Genomic DNA, 12126 nt, shown 5'->3' on the forward strand with positions numbered 1-12126 from the left:
TTTCCACTTTTGCGGAGGATGATGATCATTTTTTTAGCCGGATGCAAGGGAAGCAGATTGCCTGGACCAGGTGCTCATCTCGGTTTCCGGAAACGTGCGACACACACCCCCAGCACGGAAGTAATTTGGCGAAGGGACAAAAGAATCGCGCCACGTAGCGACGATAAAGCTGAGTAATCCCGATTCCCACGCGCGCCCAGTATCGCACTCGGTAACAGGACGATATTCCGCTTGATGTCCCGTAAACGGGGTTACCCTCGTCGGGTTATCCGATTAACCGACTCGCCGAGGCCATAAACTGTGTTCCGTTCATCCCTCTCGCAATCAGAATATTCGCTGGCGGATCCGATCAATCGGCGAACGTAACGTCGTAATTCCAGCTCGTCGACATCTTGGCGAAGTCGCGACGCGGTAAACTTTACCACAATGATGATAATAAAATAACGTTCGCGTAGCATCTATTCTATCTAAGCTTCTTCCTCTTCTCGACCTTCGTAGCTCGAGGGAAACAAAAAGCGGGACTGCGTCCCGTGTGTGAACAAAAGTGGCTGAAACTCGCGTTCCTGAAAAGATGAGAAACGCGTCGTTGCGCGTCAGTATATATCGCGAGTAAACGCAGAAGGATACACGAAAGTTTCTACGCAAAAGAAATTCCAGTCATCTCTCAAAAGTTACCATAGCTTCCCGTTCACACGATGACTTGTGGAAAATCAAACGTCGCGCGTTACTTTTTGCGCGACGACGAGAAAAAGCGACGAGAATAAATAGCAGTACACATAAACGGGATTACGAGACAAGAAGACGGACACGAAAATTGTCCATCTTTTTACGCGGTCGTCCCGGTAACATACGACTACTTAAGGAACTGATAATTATGGAGCGCGATCAGCTGATGCGTTATAAGTTCGAGTGTGTCGAGTGTGCGAACGCACAAAACGCGATCGATTCTTGATTCTTAACGAGCACAGTGTGACCGTTATTAAAGCATGACAAAAAAGCGCAATTACATGTCTTCTGACATGTAAAAAATCAGATTTCTCGAGGAAAAAACGTGATAAATTAACAACGACAGTACTGTCACTCTTATCGCGATTCACAAGAAAGTGTATCCGCGAAACACGCACGCTTCTATTCTATAAAATATTACGCAATTTGAATGATAGACGTTGCCGCTCCAGACTGCCGAAACGCCAAGGTACTCGGAGAGATAAAACATCAAAAAAAGATACAGAGTAATCGATGAGGGAAGATAATCGATCTCGGATCGTCCACAAAGCGACGTGGATATTCATCACTTATGCGCGAGTGTCGTCGGGTCAAAGGTGTCAATTAAACAGAAATGGCACGCTAATGAACAAAAGCCTTCCCGTAATCCGGTACGAGCGCGGGGTATCCATTATTAGCGTGTCACGTAAGTGGTTTTCTTTGCCTGGCAGCTGCCCGGGAGATAATAATTGGCTGCGGGAGCAGTCGGCGGCCCACGAGGAGAACGACGATGCCCAAGAGTGGAATATTATCCCATGGACGCGCCGAGGAACACCTAGGCGGACGGCCAACTCCAAGGCTGTTCTTGGAATTATTCCGGAAATCTCCGTGTGGTGCGGCACGCTCGTTTTCAAGTCACTCACCCGCGACACAAAGAACGGAGGTATGGCACGATAAGTACGGCGGAATAATGCGTCCTAAAACAGGACGCGGTAGCAAACGACCGGTTTTCTTTCTTTATTTTTTTAATTTTTTTTTTTTTTTTTTTTCGCTATCACGCGAGTCGGGATTACGCCAAATTCGTTCTGAACGGCGTTTCGTGAGCGGGTAAACTATTATATTCGTACGTAAGTCGCGCGAATTGTGTTCCCTGTTATTTCCACACATTTCCATATGCGTTATAATCGATATAGAATTTCTTCACTGTAACACAACTGTCACGTTCGTGACGATACAAAGCTCCGGATCGTAGAATTTTCTGAGCCGATGTTGGGTCGTGGAACCATGTGCAGCAGCGAATGTTAAATCGGCAAAATTAACTGTCAATTACACGTGACACGGTTGCGTTACAAATATAACAGCGAATTCAAAGAATTCGTACGCGCGCGTTTCACTGGATCGCATAAGTCATCGTATTTACTTTCGTTGATTTATTTTGTTATGTTATGAAAAGCGAAGCGAGACTATTGATCAATTAAAATCGATGGAAAGGCGTTAATGTTCTAGTTCATTCTGTTTTGTTCATTGGTTCTACATATAAAGATCTATTCACGAAAATTAAGAGAATCAATACTGGCAAATTAACATATTACTTTAAATTTAATCTCGATGCGTATTTTAAATTATTCATCGACTTATATATTGTCGTACATTAAAAATATGAAAACGTCTCATACACATTTCTAATAGATAGCGTAATTATAAGCTTTATTCCTTTTCAATTCGTAATATTAATTCGCAGTATTAATTTAGCAACAAGTTTGTCAATTCAATATTCGAAATTTAATGAAGATCTTAATACGTAAGGCTGTTAATCAATATAGTATCGGAACAGTACCCAGATTATTCCGCGGTCAAAATCGAATAATAAAAAAGGGAAAGCAGGGGTCGCGCCTATTAAAAGTCCACGCCCTGAAAAAAGTGCTGATATTAATTACGTAACTGCCGATCATAACGAGGGACTGTTCGCCGCGCGTTATAATGTCCGCATATTATTTATTAAGGGAACACTGTCACAGAGGCGTCAAGCCATGCGGTTATAAATACGGGTATTTCGTTCGACGTGATGCATAACGAAGACGCTGTCTTGAAGATAACGACGTGTCCTAATTGCATTCCTCGACTTTCATCGCGTAGCTCTTCTTCCCCAAAACGATTAATTGCTTCAGCGGCTTACTCCTCGTTATCCCGCTGTTGTTTATTACCTACGAAACTTGTACTTATATTCGCTTAATTTTATAATATCATCTTATTGAAGAAATATTCCACGGAGAAAAACGTTTCTATGTTTTATATATTTCACGTTTTTTCTTTCTTATGTATACATGTATATTATATCTCACAATTAGTGGATAATGGATAGATTCATTACGTCGACAATTACATTCATTATATTATATTCATTTATGTTAAATAATAATGCGAAATATTAATAGGCAAAATTAATAATAACATATTATATTAAAAATACTTACATTAATTATTCCCGATAAAAATCTCATATATATATATCTGCTTAGAAAGAATTTTTTTCATGAAACGTAACAGCTGACATGCAACACAATTGTGTTTAAAAACATATTATTAAGTCGCTCAAGAGTCGCTCAGAATGAAGCTGTTATTCTATTCATGGGTTAAATTAAAGGTCGGATTGTAATCGCGTGTAATGACGAGGCGAATTGAAGTCTGCATAATCGCTGTGTTACAGCTCGACGGCCTCGCCTTCAGAGCTGGCAGTGAAGAAAAATATTCCTACGACACGAGCTCTTCTCGTTCACATGCAAATCTGGCTCCGCGTACGGATGCATTCGTTCGCCAAATGTTCAGTGAATGCAAATGTGCCGCGCTTATATAAGAAACTTTATTGTGTTTCCTATGTAATTGTCACTAGGTAAATAACATACATCATTTCTCTATCACTTTTACACAAGTATCTAAAAAAGATAATAAAATATTTTGCAGAAATTAAATAGAAAAGTAAATAAAATTTCTTTGCAGCAGCAATTGATTAGTATCCTATAAATAAACGTACATATATATTTGTCATTCTCCTTAAATTCACCGATAAAATTTCGTTGACGAGCTTATGCACTCGCGAAAAGGGAGGAGGGGGAGCGAGGAGAAACTCGCGCTTCTCGCGAGTGAATTCAGGTCGGTGCATCGGAAACAGATTTCATAGAAGGCGGGGGCGCCGGTTTATGAATTTTTGAATGAAATCTACCAGCTCGTAGAATGCCGCGAGAAACTTTCCGTCGACGAACGACGCTGAACAACTGTGAATTATTCATGTAACTGTATCATCGTTATGCTTCCGCTGTTTTCGCGGCAACTTTATTTTCCGCGCCGGCGCCGGTGCCGCGGCCACGTCGCGTCGGCTTGGCTTGGCTTTCACCGAATTCAATGCAGATCCTGTTCCCTGATGACACGCAACGAAGGGTTTAAGATTTCGAAATAGGACTCCGTGTCTTGCATCTCTCGTCTTTGGGAGAATCTTTCGAATGTCGAAACGAGATACGGTGAAGGAAATGTCAGCAAGTATCTATCGTCGCGCGAAATGTCATCTCGCATTATGTCACACCCAACAAAGATCCATCAAAAAAGATATAAACGTCAGAAAGTTCAATGATTCGAAAATACAATATGAGGAAAGAAATGTATTGGTATAATTACTTTAATTTATATTCTAATATTTTAAATGTTATCGCTGTGTGTTTTGATTACATGTACCATCTCGATAAGAAATACTCGATGATGTTTTTTTTTCTCTTTTCTCCGACAAATAAATATAACTTCTATGATTGAAATGCAACAGATTATCGTGAAATATTTAAGTGTAGAACATCAATAAATAATATTGTGCCATTTATTATCTGCCGTTTACCGTGTATATCGATTTATTGTATCTTTTTAAATTTTTCCTCTAGCGAAAAAAATTACAAATATAAAAGTCGATTTTTAATAGACTACTACATAACAATTATTATTACATGACATTTCCATTTTATATGTCAGTTGCAATTCATGTTTTTATATTTCGAATTACGCGGATTTTAACGCTCGTTTAAACAACTGCATAATCAAGTGTCACCCAAAGATCAATGACGTTGTGAATGGTAACGCGAATGGCGAACGCGAATGTTTAAACGTTTAGAGGAACGGAAACAGCGATGGTACCAAAACAATAAAATGTCGCGTGACACGGGAAAACCATTTTGACCGTTTTTAGCTGCAAGCTGCTGTCAGCCATCTGCACAGCATCTACGTGCGAAGAGTAACGCGTGGCAATACTCGAAATATCCATCTATCTAAAAGCACATTTACGACAATTTATCACCGCCTCGAAAATGCGAAACCGGAATGTAGCAATCGCTGGGAAGTTTTTTGCCGCTTTTCGCGCGTGTCGATTGAGACAGAGGGATCTCTCCAGTTGACATTAAAGATACCGAATCCCCAGTCGTGAAAAACTCTACGTAGTTTATTTTCAAGAATTCTTAAACACATCCCTGCAATTTATTTTGCCCGGGGCATCAGGTCTCTAAATGAAAAATTGCTAAAACTGAAAGAAAATGCTTTTTTTCCAACTGCGCTATCAGTTACAGTCAAATGACAGAAGCGTTTGTTCTCTCGAGAACCGAAGAGGTTTCCAGGAGGATTCACCACAGTCGTATGATAACAATACGTTTTAAGTTAATAATTATTGATCGAAAGCCGTTCAAGAATCAAGAGCGAGAGACTCGGACGCCTCTAAGAGAGCTCACCATAAATCTGTAATCTTGATCCTCGTTTTCCCGTCTCTCCCTCTTTTGCCACCTTTCGCGTTACTGTCCACCCCCCCTCCCCGCCCCCACCATCCAAAGCTCTCGTCGTGCAATCCGCTCGACTGCATTTCCAAGACTCGATGTATGTATCGAGGACTCCATTTCTCTCTTTTTCTCTCTATACATATATATATATTTCTCTCTCTCTCTCTCTCTCTCTCTCTCTCGGTAAGACTCGAGGAAACTTCTCTCAGGAATTTCGAGTTGGCGATTTATGCGGCAAGGCTGTGGCTTTTGTGCCTCGCCGCCTCGAGCATTGCGCGCATAATTTCAATATCGCGGTCATTCAAAAACGTCGTTGCCATCGCGGTCTGCGGCGAGAATTCCATTTTAATTTCCCCCGATCGCAATTGGTTTCTCCCAGGTACCTCTCTTCTCGCCGTCGCGTCGCACACCAGAGTATACGGAGATAACACATCCAGTAGGAGTGACATATAAGCGTAACTCGTTTCCCAGTTCTATCCTACGGCTTATCGGCAGACGACATTAATTCCCGTTCGAGAGCGTCATTTGTAAAGGAGAATTGAAATTTGAGCGGAAATTAAGCTTATAGTTAACATATACGGGGCCTTACATCAAGCTGTCCCTCTAATAGACCGGGCGCTCGATGAAACGTAGCGGAAACACATTAGTCGATCTTCGATTTAATTAACAACTATGCCTACGCACGTTTATATAAGTCGAGATGCAGAAAAGATAAACGAACACAAGTTGCCCGGCGAAATATGCTCGACATATGTATAGAAGCTTACGCGTGAAAACGATGAAAATTAACTGCCACACCCATATGCATCATCATCTACGAGTTTTACGCCCGTGAACGAAAGTCGGCGTGAATTTCGACGATTTATGATCATCCAGCTTGTCTCGATTAATCCGTAGGAGATCGGGGATTCCAAGTGCCTGCGAAAGGATGATAAACAGGTCTCTGCGTCGCCGAAGAAACGACCGATTCGCAAAACATGTTTCTTTGATCAGAGTTTTAGCAATATAAGAGCAGATAAAAGGCTAGATTTAGTTATTTGAAATCGAGGTCTCCATTTGTTAAAAGAAACATCTCAGTTCCTTTCATAAATATTTCACGCACGATCATAAATAATATAAAATTTAACTTGTCGCAAGTTTTTAGACAAATAAAAAAAATCTCGACAGAAATAGATAATAATGAAGAATGATTCACAATACCAAAGTAGTTAGTTAGTATCTGCATATGCATGTATTTTGCAGAAACGAAACAGTGTACACGCGTAAGTAATGAGATGACATAATAGTTATGTCTTCACGTAAGTTTCACACAGACTTGAACCGCAGAATGGGCTTCTTTGTATGAAAATGTAATTCGACATTTCCGAAGTAAACTTCCCAAAGCCACGTAAACGTAGGAAAATTTTCTCCGACGCGAGAAATACCATCGCCGTGAATCTTTTAAACTTCTTGCAAATCTTAGCTGCTTACGATGTAAATTCATCTAATTTCTGCATTTCATTCGTCGACACGTTAATGTACACGAGAAAATATGGTATAACAGTTTTAAAACAATTTTTCCAGAATTTTTTCTTTCAATATTTAAAAAAATATATACGATATTTAAACTGAACATATTCATATTTTTTCAATAAATTGCCACAGAAGCTGTGTAAGAAAATTTTTGTTCGGCTGTAATATAAAAATATTACAAAAGGCAGACGGAGATGTATACATAACTTGTGGTAATCCAAAACATATCCGCAGGAAACCAGCGACGATTTATAATTCAACTGGCTACACTAATTAATCCAGCATTAGCTCAAACTTGTTTCCGCAACAGGATTAAACATCCAGGTTACTAGGAGAAAAACGACGAAAAAGTTACTGTGTATTTGTACGGTAAAAAAATAAAGAGGGTCGAGAACGCGACCCAACGAAAGGAAAAAGGCGCGCATCGGTCAAGGGTGGCTTTTACTTTGTGCCTGGCCTGGAAAACCGCGTTACAAATTACCGGCGGATACGGTGGAAGATCAAGCAAGCGCCGTGGTGCCTTTTGGGGCGTTCTATGCGAAGAAACGAGAGAAAACAAGGGAGAGAGAAAGAGACTAGCAGAACACAACGCAATTACCGGTTGCAGCACCAATGAACGGAGGATGCGATTTATTTCGTCTGTTTAATGTCTTCCAACGGTGATCATAGTTGCGAGGTCGGCATTTTACGACAACCCTCCCTGTGCGGAGAGAGGGAGAATACGAGAGGGAAAGCCGAAACGATCTTCCATTCGTCGAGCTCGCTATTAAAATCCAACTCTCGTTAAATTCGTAGACCGTGTAATGATATGCGTTTACGTCGATGACCGAGAGTTCGCGCTTAAATAAGAAATAAAGTCGCTCCGCGAAGAACGGAGGGCTGCGCTTTGTTAAAAGATGATCGTCAGGATACGCCCGTATTCTCCGCGTGACGCTGCACGACTTAACATTGAATACGTTTAATTCTGATTTATGCCTCTAATGCGAATGGATAAAGTTTTCAACGTGTTTGCGTCAAACGAATATTGGACGAAAAGTGCTTTCAATAATAGCGATAATGCGTTTTTGCATATAGTTATAGTTGAACGCGTCACGCGGTTTCTCTCATATTAAACTGATTATCGTTATTGCATAATTTCTCAGCGCGGGAAGGATACTCCCTGCACTCGAATGCTACTACTTTTACAATTTATTCGCGTCACGGTGTAAATATATCATTGTTGCGTTCAAAGGTATCGAATCGCAACGCGATCGATAAAAATACGCCGATAACGTCGGCGCCGCTATCGATTTATAACGGTGCAGATTTTATTATACGTTTTACGTACCGAGTCTTTCGAGTCAACGACGGTTATTAGCTTATCGACGGAGGAGAGGATCAAAGAGAGCCAGAAAAACTGGCACAGGAAATGATATTGGCCAAACTCGTTAAAGATAAGTTAACGAGCCTTCTATCCGGCGCGATATCCTAATCCGCCTTTAATTAGAGGGATTTATTTTCAACCGCGTATGCGAAACCCGATCATAATTGCGTTGCGAGTGCCTCGTGCCGACAAAGCGTATCGAAAGGTAATTAATTTCCATCCTGACCGCAATATAGGCTCGACCTAGTTTCGCGATTCTTTTTTTTCACCGAGAACGCGTACATACACGCGAATTTTCACAATTATAGTTTATGCATATGCATGTTCAATATTTTAATATACATAAATTAATTAATACGCGGTTTCTAAAAATTAAGCTCGTTATTTTGCTTTTTTTTCGATAATAAAAAAATTTTTTTTAATATATCGCAATTTTTTAAATTTACTACGCATGCACAAATATTTATTATGCGTATTATATTCTTAAGATTTTATACAATACAAAAAAAAATATAGAAACGCGTATATCCAGATGTTGGTATCGTGAGCATTTATAGAAAGAGAGTTAGTGTTCGCAATCCAGTAACTCGCGATAACAATTTAAATAATGACTTGAGATTTGGACGAAAATCCAGGCAGGATTGCAAACGAGTTAATTGCATCGACGATAGTTTTTTTTTTTTTTTTTTTTTTTTTTTTTTTTTTTTTTTTTTTTTTTTTTTATAGCGTTGACGAAAAGCGCCAAAGCGTATTTCCAGAGTCCAATTCAAAATTCTTTTTACACAAGTGTTATCGAAGCAGACTGAAAGGGGAAAGAGTTTTTCGACCAAACGCCACTAATTTCACGGTGTCCGGACTTTTCATTCGTTCTGCTAGATTCAACGGATTTTTTTCAGACCTCTTATGCGAATAAAATGCCGGGTACACGAGAGACAGAATGTTGTATTATTCTCTATAGTTACATATGAAAACGTAAAAGTTTAAGGTCTTTGGGAATACCGAAACGCTGTTGACGGTTGCCTTTTATAATGAGATTGATGGAATACGAAATGCAGAGTTACGGGAAACTGGATTAAAGTGGAAAAATCTGAATTATTCTGGAATGTCGCGCAAACGGCACAAAGAAAAGCGACGAAATCACAATTGTCGAAAGAGAGTCAGCTCTCCCGACGAGTAATAAAGTTTCACGATATAACGTAATAAAGCGTCGACCGTTGGTCGACTTCGGGCCGAGCCCTTATTTGTCTTCGAATTTCTCACACTGATCAATGAGGTAGGAAACTAGCCCCCTTACAAAGTTTTGGCAGCTATCGCCCTTATAAGCCGCATCAGTGAAATGTGACTGCGTAAATCGACTTTTGAACAAGCTTTTGTTACGGCGCGGCGGACTCTCTTTTATCCCTTAGATAAGACATCGGACATTTCTTGTCAGTGTGACGGATCTGGTGAAAGTGGATAAAAGCCTAGAAGAATTTAAATAGATGCCCAAGTTTGGTACGCAAATCATGGAAGTATTATGTCGTTAATCTCCGACTCATTCTAATCTGATTACTCTTTCTAACGGCTAACTGTTCAAAAATAAATGTGAATTGAAAGTTTATTTCTGTATAACAACCGTGTTATATCCTTGTAACTTTGTCGCGCTCTCAGAAAGGATTTCTGATAACGAGACAAAAAATATTCTTCACATATTTAATCGTATCGCAACCTTATGCGGTATAAAAATAAAATAATTTTAAAATTAAATCAATAATTCCTGTTCTTCTCTCTCGAATTAAATAAGATTGTCTTACTATCTTGAGACAAGAGTAACATATACAAATCTAAGCTTATATGGACCGTTTATTTTGAAAGTGGTGTAAGTCCTTTTGTTAAAAAAATGAGATATGACGTAATTTATGCTTAATTTAGTGTAAACTTTTTGTTTATAACTATAGTTAGTATTTAATATCTTAAAAAATACCAATGCTTTGTTCAATTTAAAATTGGCCGGTAAAAGAAATTGCGTAACCATTGATTATGAAAGTGGTGTAAGTTCAATTTCCATCACGATGCCAGGCCTATTACATACGAAAAATATAAGGATACGCAGCAGCTATTACATTATATACCTCCTGTGCATCATGAATATTTCAAAACACTGCCACACGAAGAGCATAAATAATTAATAATACTAATATCTTGTGTTAAGTTTAACAATATATAAATATAATTAACGTTCAAAATAAAAAATACTAATTCTATTTTATTTCTTGTTATTATTTATAAACAAAATTGGATAAATATGAAATATATTTTAAGTGATATTTGTTATTTCAAAATTGAAATTAAATGATATTTACAATTGACTAATTATGAAAGTGGCGTAAGTCCATTTGCAGCCTGGAAATATATATTATTTTAGTTAAATTCGCCTAAAAGAAATTTATATAATCAAATTACATATTGATAAATTAGTACAAACATTCCCAGACTTCACATAATTAACCTATATTTTTTAATTGTCAGATCTGCTAACATTTAATTTTCTCGAAACAAAAGAAAATGGACTTGCACCACTTTCAAAATAAACGGTCCATATATTCTTGCATTTAGAATAACTTGATGTTAGATCGCTACAAATTTCAATAAAAAGCATTTTATTCTAGATTTAAGAATTTTCCATTTAAGATTAAAATATTCCTTTTTCAATAATAAATATGATTGTCGCTATATCGATCCTATTTTATGATAGATTAGAAGAGTAATAGCATTATAGATCCGGAAATCTTTTCTGTGGGTGCGTTATCTCACGAATGGATTATATATATTTCTCTCTATTCCGTGAAAATATTTCCTAAGCGTATGAAGAGAAGCGTATAAGAGTCGGAGAGCAAAGAAATAGCGACGAAAATCGGAAATGGGCGCGAAGCCAGCGAAGCGAGAGCGGCCTTTCAATGCACGTCGCAAATGGCATCGACACACGTAAAAGAGCAGCAACCCCGTACATACCGGCGCGAACAGCGTGTTCCCGAATTTGTAAAAAGACGCGCCTCGCCTTCTTCTTCTTCTTACCAGCTTATTATTCCGCGTCTGTCGCGCGCAGATACCTTAAATCCGGCATGTCAAACACCGATGTGGCCCGACGGAGGAGGCAGGATGTCTCGAGCGAGTCTAACCGCCGGGCTTTTATTGTTATTCGGGGCGACGCCAAAACCTCTAGCTCGTATTTGCAATTCGTCCCGCTCGACGTTTGCTCTCCGCTTTATTCCGCTTCGATTCGCGTTCGTAACGAGGGCGTTTCCGGTCCGTAACCGTTTCAAGGGGGTGATAAATTAAGCCGCGATATTTGACCGGAATCTACCGCGGCGCCCGATTAGTTTGCGCTCTCGCCAATGCTATTCTCTCGTCGGAGAGGGAGAGAGAGAGAGAGTCTGTGTTCCAAAATTCCTTTATCTCGACCGTTCGACACGCAACGACCGTATCAATTTTTTTTATCGTAATAAATATTATCTCAGTCGGAGACTTCCGCCTGTCTGGACATGTGACACGCTTTTGCATATCGCTTGAATGCAGAAAAAATAAATATAAAATTATGTCGCGCCATTGATGAATTTTTCAAGAGCAGCAGTAATGTTTTATCGATAGAAAATTCGTAAAATCTGTTTCCCGAAATGAATTATTTTAAATGCTCGTTTGTCCGAGTCACACCTTCGATCGACGCATGTGCCGATACTGATGCATTTAACGCTAACGAATACTTAT

This window comes from Polyergus mexicanus, unplaced genomic scaffold (genome assembly GCF_030449975.1).
Source record: "Polyergus mexicanus isolate NDT 795.1 unplaced genomic scaffold, iyPolMexi1.0 SCAF_7, whole genome shotgun sequence".
Lineage (NCBI taxonomy): Eukaryota > Metazoa > Arthropoda > Insecta > Hymenoptera > Formicidae > Polyergus > Polyergus mexicanus.